Source organism: Myotis brandtii, unplaced genomic scaffold (assembly GCF_000412655.1).
Source record: "Myotis brandtii unplaced genomic scaffold, ASM41265v1 scaffold112, whole genome shotgun sequence".
Lineage (NCBI taxonomy): Eukaryota > Metazoa > Chordata > Mammalia > Chiroptera > Vespertilionidae > Myotis > Myotis brandtii.
In genome coordinates, this window is record NW_005353838.1 from 13147336 (window position 1) to 13161890 (window position 14555).

Genomic DNA, 14555 nt, shown 5'->3' on the forward strand with positions numbered 1-14555 from the left:
GTGGGGTCCCCAGGGGGGTGGAGTGGGACACAATCGGCCCTCCCAGCAGGCGGTGGGTCTGGATCTGGATCTGTCCTGCTGACATTCTCGCTGGTTGTCAGGAGCCACCTGGCGGCCACTTTTGTATTGTTTCTTCCTTGCAGAGGGTCTAGGGAGGGGAAGCGGCCATGGTGTCCAAGGCTGACTTCCAGAAGGCCAGCGGCATTGTCAGGATTGTGCCGGCAGTGCTGGTCTGTTGGTCCCTGGCCTGTTCTCCTGAGATTGGACCTGCAGGGCTACTGAGGAAGTGAGTGCTTGCTGCCAGGCTGCTGGGCTGCTGGGACAGGTCAGTCAGTTGAGCGGTGCTCCTGCTGTGGGAGCTTACTAACCACCAGAGGGCAGCTCCTGTGTTGAGTGTCTGAACCCTGGTGGTCAGTGTGCATCATAGGGACTGGTTGTTCTGGTCGTTCCTGTCATTCAGTTGCTTAGGCTTTTATATATATCAGTGTTTTCTAGGCAGTATGTACACAGTATTTCAAAGAGATCAAAGTAAATCTCTACTTAATTCACACAAGCTTTTATAACATACTTTCATAATATTCTCATGCATAGGTGACATTCACCCACTAAGCCTTTGAGAGAACTTAGAATTATAGGGAGGATCTTATACATTATCTTTTCCATAAACAACACTTTTCCTGATGAAGAAAATAAAATGATCCTCAATCCTAGCACACAGAGATAAACATTATCAAAATGTTGGTGTGCTTCAGTCCAGCTTTTCATTTATATACATCTTTATGTTATATACATTTTTTATTTTATAATCTCATTGTGTGTCACAGTTATTTGGGTAATTTTGAATACCATTCACTCCAATTTAATCAATCATGTAATACTTAACACCTTTCTTTTTGCACAAGCTGTTTACAAAGCCAATTTAAGATTATTTTAGATACAAGTAAATTGAAGTAGTGAGATATAGATTTAAAATTTATTATCTTATAAATTTCCACCTGAAGTGTTACATAATTTTATGTTCATTGACTCACTCTGTAATTAATTCTAAAGCTCATGCCACCAGCTGTTCATATTTTTAAACCTTAAAATGGATTTTGAGCAAAAAATAATTCGATGAGATGTTTGAATTGGAATATGTAGTATTAATGTGCTTTTCCATTGGATAACTGTGCTTTTATCAAGCAGCTCTTGAAATATCAATTTATAAAGCCATCTGGGTTTCATCTGGGACAAGTAGTAATTTCCCCATTCTCAACCACTTAACAATATTATAAGTCCCTCTGATTGACTGAATCATAGCATGCATCCATTTCATTGTTTATAAATAGAATCAATAAATATTAATCAGTTGAGGGATAGCCCTAGATAAAATTCATGAAGTTAGATTGTCTTCTGCTCAAAATTGTTTGTTTTAAGTCTTATTTCTTCCCTTCTTAAGCTCCATATCTGTGACCAAAATCCAATATTGCTGCTTCTATCCTGAGGAATGTATCTCTCAGGCCCCACTCTGCTTCCCTCCCAGGCAAGGCTTGTGCTTTGGACCTTTTCTGGACATCCTTCCTTGTCTCAATAATCACCAGACAGGGGTGGGTCTCCTGGTAGCTGTGGGTCTTGTTAAATGATTGTATGGCTAATTGCATTTGGGTAAGATGCAAATCATTGATAAATGTTTCAGGAATCATGACTCCAAGATTATGTGTCCGTATAATTAATGGAATCCTTTCAAGACTCTAATCCGTAAAAGGGACTGTTTGGGGTATGAACTCTAGGGCCCCTTCAGTTCCAGGCCATTGTGTGGGTAGGTTCTGGCCCGAGGACCCTCTGGTCCCGGGATAGATCCTCTTCCAGTGGCCGAGAGGGCACGGTTTTTGAGGAGGCCCCTTGTCCGAAAGAATAGCATTGCACCTTGTAGTCCAGGAGCTGGGTGACCCTGAGGTGGTGTAAGGTGGCATCCCAAGGCTAGTTTTTGTAACTTTCCCCTAATGTCTGGGGCTGCCTGCTGGATAATATGCATCCCCGGAAATGCTCGGGCCTCAACAGACTTGAGGTCGGTGTTTGTGTACTTTTATAGAACTTTTGTTAATTGCCCCCGGAAAAAGGGCAGTGTTTTCATAGCCTTTGATAGCAGATTTATTCAATCACATGGTTTGTATGTTAATTTTTCTCCTTACAACTGAAAAGAATGTCTTGAAAAATAAAAGATAATGCTTCATATTAATTGCTGCCTCAAAAAAAATGGTACAGTCATGTGCTGTTTAGCCATGAGAAAATGCTGTGAGAAATGTATCTTAGGCGATTTTGTCCCTGTGAGAACATCATAGAGGTGTACTTACACAAGCCCAGATGATATGGCCTACTACACACCTGGGTTATGGGAGAGCTTATTGCTCCCAGGCTACCAAGCTATACAGCATGTTACTGGACTGAATACTGTAAGCAATTGTAACACAGTGGTATTTGTGTGTATAAACCTATCTAAGTATAAAAAAGGCACAATAAAGTATAATATAAAAGATACAAATATTATACCTGTCTAGGGCACTTGCCATGAATGGAGCTCACAGGACTGGAAGTAGTTCTGGGTAAATCAGTAAGCGATGAGTGAATATGAAGATCTAGAATATTACTGTATGCTACTGTAGACTTTACAAATACTGTACACTTAGGCTACACTCAATTTAGTTTAAAAATTCTTTCTTCAATAATAAACTTTAGCTTACTGTAATTTTTTTACTTTATAAACTTCTAAATTTTTAAAACATTTTACTCATAATACTGCTTAACTTAAAACACATACACATTGTACAGCTTTAAAAATATTTCTTTCTTTATATCCTTACTCTATATTAATGTGTCATGCTGCAGATGTTACTATGGCTGTGACTTTATGATAGCTATGACTTTACGACAATTACAATCTTACTAGGGCTACACCATTCTGACAGCTATGATGTCATCACTAAGCAATAAAAAATGTTCAGCTCCATTGTAATTTTATGGGACCACCTCATATATACAGTCGTTATGCAATGGTGACTGTATATAACTCTATAAGGCCTCTGCCCTCAGACCTTATCAGCTAACACCTTTCTTATAAATTCCTTATCAGAGATTAGTAGGATCAGCCACAAGACAAATCATTGGGAAAGGATGGCTAAAAGAGAGAAAACCAAGGATAAATAAGAGTGTCTGAAGAGAGAACTGCTCAAAAATCATAGAAAAGAAGAAAAAAAGCTTTGTCATTTTAGGGTGTGTTCAGACCATATGGCTTCTATCTGGAGGGTGCTGCGAGGATATCAGTGATCTGGTAAGACCTATTATTTCCAATATCTAATTCATAGAATCACACAGTGGTTAAACAGAAAAAGAATCTAGGACATCTTGTAGCCACATTCTCTTTCCCAAATAGGAGAACTGGGGCCCAGAAAAGGGTCAAGAACAAACTCAATGTAACACAAAAAGTTTCCTATCATTCAAGAGTTTTATTTGCTTCAGAGACCCACCTTCCCTTTCCCCCATCTCTCTCTCTCTCTCTCTCTCTCTCTCTTAAAAAGTTTCCTATCATTCTAGAGTTTTATTTGCTTCAGAGACCCACCTTCCTCTTCCCCCATCTCTCTCTCTCTCTTTCTCTCTCTCTGCCCCTCACCAGGTTCTACTGTTTTTCATTCACAGAAAAATCAGAATTCTCTCCTCCTTAAGTCCTTGCACTTTAAAAAATGTTTTGTGCCCTTAGTCAGTAGTCTCTTCACTTTCTTCACTTATAGATGACTGGGCTAGGCAATGGGATTATCAAGACATTTCTGCTGCCATCTGAAAATCAATTTCTAACAGAAAGACAGGTAAACAGAGCACAATTACTCTAATATACAATGTAACATATTCATAACATTATGAATCAAGACATGCTCCCCTTCTGTGCCTATTGAAATTGCAGAAATTCTGTTGAAATGATAGAAAATATTTTAATAGGTAATAAATACATAATACACCCTAAGTAAAAAAGATGAGCTTATTAGACCAGAAGTTCTGTGGAATTCTTTGATGGTAAAGAGCAGATAGGATCATTTTGCCAGAGAAATCAGAAGAGAGAGCACCCCAATATAAAAGGCTGTTGCTGGAGAAGGCTCTACACATTGTCATAGCATTTCCTAAAGAAACTAAGAGAAACATTATGCTCAGATTGAACAAATCAAAGAGAGCCAGGAGCCCTTGGGGGCAGTCAGGGCAATTAATTAAAGACATCATTTGAATAGAAGGACAACTGGCCTGCTCCTCATCCCCACCCTCCACTCTCTATGCAAACACAATCCATAGCAGGAGTGTTCACCCTGGGACAAAACCTGGAGTGTTTCATATACAAATGAGGTACCTCCCTACAAGCAAGTCACTCATATCAAAGTTGGGGCTGGAGAAGGAGGGAAGCAGAGCCTAAGCTAACTTGGAATTTTCAAATCCAAAGCAAAGAGAGCAAATTTACCCACAGGATAAATTTGGGAGTGGGATTCCCTGAAATTGGAGTTCTGGCACAGAGTGGGCAGTGTACCAGGTAAGGTACAACAACCAGTGGGATGGGTGTCGTGTGCAAGGGAGCATCCGGAAAGGAGTCACTCACACACATTTGTGGTTTTCCACTATGCCAGGTTTATTAGGGGAGACCTCCCCAATGAGCCAATAGAGTTATGTGCAGGTTACACACACAGAGAGGGAGCTTATGTAGTGGAAGTAAGAGAGTGAGCATCCAGCACGAGGTCCCAGGCAGTGTCTGCAGGTGGGGAGGCAGGCGTTGGTCTCAAGCCATCAGGCTGTAGTGATGGCGCCCACCTGGTGGATGGAAGTCCGGCAGTGACCCTGGTACAGCCAAGCCCCAGCGTTGGGTGGTGGGAGCTTTGAGTTCTTATAACCCACAAGGGGTGGAGGTATATCAGTGTCCAGATGGAGTCCTTATCCAAGTGTTCAGACATATAGTTTGGGGCCTTCCAGGGCCCTCCTAAAGGTTTTTTGTTACACCTCTTACCTCAGTCTTCACATAGCACTTGACAAAACTGTCATGTCTGACAGTGACTTCACATTGTGAAAGGAGTATTTTGGGTAAAATAGGAATTTTGGGGGGTAAAATAGGCAGGTTTAGAAAATTTTAAAAATTAAGGAGTCCATGGAAAAAGCACAGGGCTACAGAGTTGCAAAAGGGTACATTTCCATAAGACAAGGGAGCTAGGAGTAGCAAAAGGTACACCTTTGCAGAATAAAGAGGAGGAAGAAAGCCCAGAGGGAATATGAGAACAATAAGGAAGGAGGGGAAGAGAGCTAGGGTAAAATAGGCAGGTTTAGGAAATTTAAAAAATTAAGGAGTCCATGGAAAAAACACAGGGCTACAGAGTTGCAAAAGGGTACATTTCCATAAGACAAGGGAGCTAGGAGTAGCAAAAGGTACACCTTTGCAGAATAAAGAGGAGGAAGAAAGCCCAGAGGGAATATGAGAACAATAAGGAAGGAGGGGAAGAGAGCTCCCATGTCCCATGTGAGGTTTGACCTTTGAGCTCTGGAGTTGCTATAGTGACCAAATCAGAAGGGGATAGTGACCAATCAGAGGGGATATCAAGGCACAACAATCTGCAGCCTTTATGAACCTTAGGGAAAAGAGACTCAGAGGAACTCTTTCCCCCTCCCCACGTGGGAGTCTGTACTTGTTCTGCAATAAGTTTCCGCCTTTCTATACCATCTTCCTTCCATGGTTTCATTCTTCCACTCCGACAGACAAAGAGCCCGGAAAAGCCATCCTGCCCAGGGGAACACCATGTGTTCCAGGCCAATATTCCCGTATCAATTGTATTTTCAAAGGTGTCCCAAAAGTCCCCTGTCCTCTTTATACATCTGGGGAGACCTCTGACCTTAAATAAAAGCTATTTGTACATCTTGCAAATTTTTCCAGACTGAAACTCCTCCCAAGCATCCAAGGCAGTCTTCTGTATTCAGACTCTAACGTCACTTACAGTAAAACAGTTTTCCTTTGATCTGCTGAAATACATTTCAACAGTCCTGTTTGATAGATGCCCAACCACAAATATAAATGGCAACTTGAAGCTACAAATTAATTGAAGAAACTTAACCAGGAAAGTGAGTTATTCAAAATATTGAAAGGATCCTAAAAGTTTCTAAGTGGCATGACAAAACACACACACACACACACACACACACACACACACACACACACACACACACACACACGCCTACCCACATTTAGACACACCCTAGTATAATTTCAGAATGCCAAACATAAAATCCTAAATGTTTCTCAAGTAAAAAAATCAGATGGCTTATGAAAAAGATTATCTCCCAATTAAAATCAGTAACACTGGATACAAGCTGGCAATGGAGAAATATTATCAACATTTTGAAAGAAAAAAATAATTAACCTAAGTTCTTTACCCAGCCAAACTTACTCATGTGGGAATGTGAAAAAAAGATTTACATTTTTAGACATGCAAAATGCAAAGACTTAGAAAGTTGATTGCCGGTGAATCATTTAAAAAAAAAATTACCAAAGAACACAGTTGAGTAAGACAGAGAATGAATTTAAGATGAAGAAGTGGCAAGTAGGAACAATGGTGGGTAAATAAGCCAAAACATACTGTAAATAAAACCCAAAAACCAAAAATTAAAAGATCATTTCACCATGTCAGGTGAATAGAGACTGGGGAAGGGGACATGCTAAGCTTGGAGCCAGATGTAGACAATGAATGTTGTTCATCTATTGCATTTATTATTAGTATAATTAATTTTTAATAGAGCAGATAACACTTTATAAACAAAGTCCTGTGATATTGATAGAATTCAGGGAAGACATGTCCAAAAAGGGGGCATTTGAACTCAGTTCTAAAGGAAGAGGTGTTTGTCAAGTAACAAAGGTGGTTAGAGAGATGCTCTGAGCAAAATGTCTGCATGTGGCAGCATCGTGCAAGGGCTTGGGTTATTCATGATGGAATAAGAAGATGGTGGCTGCCGGGTACAGGGGTTGATGTGTTTAGAAAATAGGTTTTAAAATTTCTTTCTTCTATGAAGGGCCAGATGATGATCTAATAGACTTCCTTATCATACTTTCTTAATTATCTACTCCTGTCATGGATTTGCTTCATGACTCATTATTTGCACTGGAAAATAAGGCCCAGCACATTACAACCTGCTAGAAATTGTATGTTCTTTCTGAATTAAGATTAATTTCTTTGCTTTCAAAATCATTATGCATATATTATACAAGCCATCTAATGAGTCATATGTTAATTATATCTTTAAAACTAGGTGGTTATGGGATCATAAAAAAGGTTTATAATATTTCAAACTCTCAAGAATCAGACTATGGAATAGCATTAATAAAACCCATAACAGGTCGCTGTGAACTTAATGTCATCAATAAGCAACTCTGTCTTAGAGACCAGACCAGAGTCACCACAGACCAACAGGAGCAAGAAATAATGGCGAACACCCTCAGACATTCAATACAGGTTTCATGTTCTTACTAAGAGTTTTGCTTTTGCAGGAAGTGACTCAACCTAATCAGTGCAATATTCTATTTTCTAACGTTCCATTACCTAAGACTATGCCTACGTTTTGCATGGAAACATAGGCCAACAATGGAGAATAGCTATCATATTCCTTTCAGAGTTCACTCAGAACTAGAAGATTGCTAAATTGCAACAGCATGAAGCCAAAAGTTGCAATCATCTTATAAATAACTTATTTTTTTTAAATAGAAGTCAGAACAAAGGGAACATACACAAAGTACTAAATGTATAAATATCACTCACATAGTTGGAATGCAAGTGAGCAGAAAGAATAAGACAGAAAGAATTTATCAAGTTTTATAATAATCTATATATATAAAAGGCTAATATGCAAAGTGTCCCCTTGGGAGTTTGAACGGGAGACCGGAAGTTTGATCACTCGCTATGATGTGTGCTGACCACCAGAGGGTGGCACAGAACGAAGGAAGGCCCTGGCCGGTAGCCAGAAGGCCCTGATCGTCCCTGATCGCCGGCAGGCCTAGGGAGCCTACCCGTGCTTGAATTTCATGCCCCGGGCCTCCAGTATAATAATAATAATGGCAAAATGGTGAGTGTTAAAGTATCAACTTAAGTTAATTATTTCTTGAAGTATATGTCAGAAGAAAAGGAATTTTTGGCAAAGCCGATCTTTCTCTGACATGAAGAGTACAAAGACAATTGGTGTTTTCTGCAGTTGTTCTAGTCAAATATATTTCTTGAAAAACATAATCTAAATATAGTATAAATTCATATAATACTACTAGAGGCCCGATGCACGAAATTTGTGCAAGAGTAGGCCTTCCTTCTGCCTGCTGCCAGCACTGGCTTCCCTCTGCCACCTGGGACCCTGGCTTCCCTCAGAGCCCCGGCTTTGTCCGGAAGGTCGTTTGGAAGGACGTCTGGTCTTATTAGCATATTACGCTTTTATTATTATAGATAGCCTGGTTGACACCTATATTGGATGAACCTGTTCTAATCACATTTATACATAACTTAAATTTACATCCTGTTTTTTTAAAAAAAGATTTTGAGAAGCTTGTTAGATCAATTACTATTAACACCAACTTTTTGTTTCTGATGAATTAATCGTGACTTATGTAGACATTTATCTCCAATTTTTCTTCCCTGTATCATGCCTTTAAGCAATCACCTAAGTATTAGTGTTTTACCCATACAGAATATTACACTCTAAGAATATTTCTTACTACTTTTTTTTTTTTACCTCATCAAGAACTTAGATTCTATTCCTTATTACAAATTGTAATTGGAAAAGACTGTGGTCATACCCCTTGCATAAAGATTTGGCGTCTACTCTGAGAAGGGATTCCTCCAGAATTAAGATAAACCTGAAGCATTGCAGTCATAACCTCACACACAGGATGGGCCCTTCCTCTGGGGAACTCACATTTTCTAGCTGTGCCCCAGGGTAGGAAGAAACTAGTTGACACTGTCCACGCATGAAGGGGCAGAGGGGGAGATTCACCAAAGCACAAGCAGAGGGTCAGTTTGGGTTTGGAAGAAGCTCCTGATCGGAGAACCACAAGTCAGAATTTTCACTGGTCTCTGGAGGTCAGAATTAGGCTGGCAGCAGCCCCTGGCTGGGATTTACCTGCTCTCCCACTAGTTACACCTGAGTACCCTCTACAATGTCACTTGTATTTTAAAGTAAAGTACTTCACCATTTCAGGAGTGCAGCCGTTGCCTGTCTTCTTCAATCCTTTAAAACAGTCAGCAGATAAAAGTAGTACATAAAATGCTTTTCCTCATACATGTAAAATGAATGAAAGGGTTTAAGAATCTACCAACATTTTGATTACTATAAAAATTGTGCCTGACATCAATCATATAAGGTTACAAGGCACAGACCTTAGGTGACTCACAAAATCCTGCCTTGAAAAATTATAAATTTAAAATTTTGGAGGTAATTGAGGTTGTTACCAGACTGAAGGGGTCCATTTGCCTGTGTGCATCAAAGCCCAATAAGATAGGAACAGGAGTTTGCAACCAAGAAAGTAAGGGTTTATTATGGACATGGCTCCACACCCAGAATCACAGGTAGTTAATGCTGACTCCCCGATGCTTTTAGGAGATGGATTACATAGGGAAAATTTCATTAATCATGGGGACTAATAGAGGTAGGGTCAAGTCTCTACCCGATTGGTTGGTGCTAAGGTAGGGGGTAATTGATCATTGCGTTGGTCCTGATGTCAGCCATGAAGCAATCCAATTTTGCAAAGATTTGTTCTGTGGGATCATTCTGATTTTTTTGGGGGGGGGGGGGTTTCCAGAGCTAAAATGCAACTGAGGCCAAGATATTATGTTTAGTTTGATTGAAAACTGTCTCGATAGTCAATAGACCCAGGACCTTTTTCTATAACTACTGGGTGCTGACCAGACCTCATTGTCCTGAGGGCTTAATGATTAAGCAAGGGAGAGGGAGGCGGGTGAGTCAAGGCGCTGGGTGAGGCCAGTTTGAGTCAAAGGAAATAAATTGAAATAAAGGCCAGATTAGAGAAAATAAGGTTTCTGCGTGGTTACAGGATGAATGCTCTGTATCTGGCATTGAAGAACAAAACTAGAGATATTATATTAGCTGGGGAGTTATTTGTTTTCTTCAGAATGTTTTGTGTATTTAAGTTTCTCTTTTGCAAGACATCTAAAAAATAAAGACTGGGCAGGACTTAGAGAGAACTTGTTCTTTCAAGTCTTCTCTGACTGAAGAGCAGTACCAGAATATATTTCATGCGTTGCCTGATCACATTTTTGAATTATGTAATGCCATTTACAATTTGAACATGTTTTCTGAGTAGAAGGCTTGGAGTTTCTTAAAGTTTAAAGAGCTTCATCTTCTGCCCTGTTAATTCTCTCTCTCTCTCTCTCTCTCTCTCTCTCTCTCTCTCTCTTTCTGTTTTAATTATGTGCCAGTAAAAGTAAGACTATGTTTTGCTATTCATAGCCTAGAGAAAGAATCAACAAAGCTAAGTCAATAAGAAAATAATAGCTGTTTTCAAGGAAACTACAAGAAAACAAGAAATTCCAATTATTGTAGTTCCTATGCATTATGTTGCATGTATTAGCAAGTATGTTGAAAGGCCCTCTGTGTGCCTGCAGTCTATCCTGTCATGTTGCTCTTAGAGGTAAATACAAGAGTGTTAAGAACAGTGTTCTTTTGCATTTAATAGGTAAAGTAAATTCAATGTCTTATGGAAATAATGCTCTCATCCAATGCAAGTTGTCCTTAATTTAAAAACAAACAAACAAACATGTTTTTTTGAAAAATGACTATATTCATTTTTTTTTATTTAAGGGAAAGTATAAAAATAATATTTTAATGAATGAAAAGTAAGCCTTTTTATAGAAAGTATTATTTAAGCCCTAGCTGGTTTGGCTCAGTGGATAGAGTGTTGGCTCATGCACTGAAGGGTCCCAGGTTCGATTCCGGTCAAAGGCATGTACCTTGGTTGCAGGTTCCCTGCCCTGGTCAGGGTGCATGCAGGAGGCAACCAATTGATGTCTCTCTCTCTCACATCAATGTTTCTCTGTCTCTCCCCCTCCCTTCCACTTTCTCTAAAAATCAATGGAAAAATATCCTCGGGTGAGGATTAACAAAAAACAAAACAAAAACAAAAACCAAAAAAAGAAAGTATTATTTAAAAACATATCTTTGTTATTCTGGAAGCTAATATTTTAATTATAAAATTAACACTTGCCCATTTTATAAAATAGTAAAGCATAAAGAACAAAGATATAACCTGTAATCCCACCATCCACAGATAATTCTTAGTAACATCTCAGAACAGGTCCTTTTAAACAGTTTTCTCACATCACACACAAAAATATAAGTAAGTGTATATGTGTCTATCAGCATGTGTTTATGCATGAGTATGTGTGTGTAACCATAAAAATATGTAATGAAATTATACTAAACATACTGTTTAATGAACATAACTGTACTTAATACAATGTGAAAAAAGCTAAATTATTTGAAAACCATACTAACAACGAGGGGTGAGATTTTAGAAGTTATTCCAAATTCACACCTAATAAAATGTCATTATAACATCATTTTATCACATTATCAAAAATTGGTAAAATGCGAACACTTTTACAAATGAATTATTTCTTCGTTGATTTGTTTATTTATATTTTTAAGAAAGAGAAGCACATCTGTGGCATCCATAAAAAAGACTGCCCTACTATTCAGGAATCCAAAGTAGTAATTTCAACACAGAAAATAGACATATAATCTGAAATAAATTGTCTACACTTTATTTTCTTCAGCTTAAAAAATTATATTTACATTTCCTTTTATAAATTCTCCTTCTCTCTTCTCTGTATCTTCTGTATTTTCATCCTCTGTGTTGAATGGCTACCTCCCTGAAGCCCAGGGCATACTCAAGTCTTGTTCATCTATAAGACATCCAGTCTCTTTCACACTCTCTACAGTAAAGTCCTATGTATGAAGCAGACTTCCTTTTAATTGCCAAGATTTTTTTTCCCCACTTACCCATCTCCCAATCCTTTTTGTCATCTTAGCTACTAAAATTTAACAGACACATCTTAATGATTATAATTATGTTTTCTGCAGGTTTGTTGTTGTTATTTGTTTGTTTTTGTACTGATTATAAGTTCCTAAAGAAACCTTCTTTAACCTTGACTTCCATGTTATGATTCTTTCCTGGTCTGTCTACTCTAATTTTTGTTTGTTTCCATGCTGCCTTCTCTTTCCTTCCTTAATCTTTGGGTTCCTCAAAATTATATACTTCCTTCTCTGCATCCCACATACTGCTTGGATTCATTCATCTACCCCCATGTCTTCTATGACTCATATTGTTATGCACATATCTTTAAAGTACACTTCTCTTCTGAGTTATAAATAAATAAATATAATACACACATATATATGTAATAGCCAGCTGTTACAAAAATAATTCTAATTTTAAGAGTAGCCAACAATTACTGAGTTTTGTCTATATTTGTCACGAAGGGTAGAGGAATTAGACTCCATTCTAAATGTGAGTGAGCCTGTTCCAAACTTAGTGGTATAAACAACAATCAATTTACATGTTCCCAAATTCTGTAGGTCAAGAATTCAGACATGGCAAAGTGAGGATAGCTCCATGATGTCTGGGGCCTCAGATGGAATACACAAACAGCTTGAGGTGACTCATATGGCTGGGGCTGAAGTCATCTGGAGGCTTCTTCACTCACATGTCTCATGGGATGGCTGTGATGACTCAAAGGCTCGCCTTCACTGGAATTGTTGTCTGGAGTCAACATATGACCTCTTCTTGTCACTTGGCCTTCTCACTGCACGTGGGTTCTGAAAGAAAGTGTCCCAAGAGCAAGCACCTGGAATGTAGGCAGACAAAGCAGAGCAGGAATGCTTTTTTTGTTGATGTTGTTGTTGTTTTTTTTTTGCATCTTTATGTCATAAGCTCCAAAAACACAATCAGCTGGGATGACTTGACCACTTAAGGACTAGAATGTTCTGGGGGCTTCTTAACTTATATATCTGGTATCTTGGCAAGCATGACTCCCAGGCTCAGTCAACGCTGTAGACCAGAGTGCTTGCATGTATCTTCCAAGTGGCTTTGACTTTTTAGCGTGATAGCTGGTTTCTAAGAGGAAGCAGTCCCAGATGGAGGAACTAGAGAGTAAATTGAAGTAAGAGAACTAAGTAAAATTAGTATGGCCTTTTATGACTTAGCTTCAGCAGTCATGTGGCATCACTTGCTCTGTATTCTATTGGTTACAGATCAGTCACGAAGAGGAGAGGAATTAGACTCCATTCTAATTGTGAGTGAGTAGTAAGAGCACATTGCAGAAGAATAAGTGGAATAGGAGATGTTGTAGCCATTTTTGCACAATACCATCCAATCAGGCAATATGGTAAGCACTTTTCATGGATTATGACTCTAACTGCTCATATCTACCCTAAGAAATGGTTATAATTTTCATCTTTATTTTAAAAGTTGATTTTCACTAATTTTAATTATGATAAAATGTAAGGAGCGTTATGACTCACAGGGCTCACTGGTACCAACCCAAATCTAAATAAAATATCATTGATTTTTGCTTTATATCTTATCATCCTCACATTCTCTCTCAGTGAATGATATCCCCGTATGCTAAGCTGCTAAATAAGATACCTTGGACCCATCATTCTTTCACCCCTCTCTTTATCACCATCCAATTCCATTAAATAACTATATTCTGTCCATCTACCTCTCTCCACCTTCACTGCTGCTACTTTAGTTAAGGCTTTTGTCATCTCTTGAGTAGATTATTATAATGTCTTCAGATGCTCTTGCCTCTGGTTTTGACTCCTTCAAGTCTATGCTCCACACAAGTACAACAGTGACCTTTCTAGGACTCAAATCCAGTGATGATACTCTCTTACTTAAATTTTTCTAGTTCTACCTATTGCCTTCACAGTACATCTTGCATTTCTTTGCATGGTATAAAATGTTGTCATGCCTTTTCCTCTAGCTCAGGGATCGACTGGAACTAGCTAGTATGAATACCATGCCCACCCTATGTTAGCCCCGATGAAACCTCTTGCTCTCTGTGGAAATCACTGTCGTGTTTACAGAAAGTAGCTCTATGTTGCTGGAGTTGATGGCGACCTTGTGGCTATGAGAACCCAGATTTTCCAGACCTTCCACTTTATTAAGAGAAACAGGATGGCTTTGTTTTCATGAGCTTTAAAATGTCATCTCAATTTTTAAAAACACAGTGAAGGCAAACAAAAAGTGCTGTGGCTCAGGGACAGCCATCACCCTCCTACCCAGGTCCCTTTCTATTTCTTATCACCACGTTCTACTCTAGCATTTCTAGTTCTGTGATGCTTATTTGTTTAGGATTCTGCCTTCTCTTAATGGTAAGTTCTTTGAAAGTTGGGACTTTATTTTGTTCATGTCTATATCCCAGTGTTTGGCATAGAATGAGATGTTCAATAAATATTTGTTGGATGAATGAATAATATTTATGAAATCATTTTGTAAACTTATATAC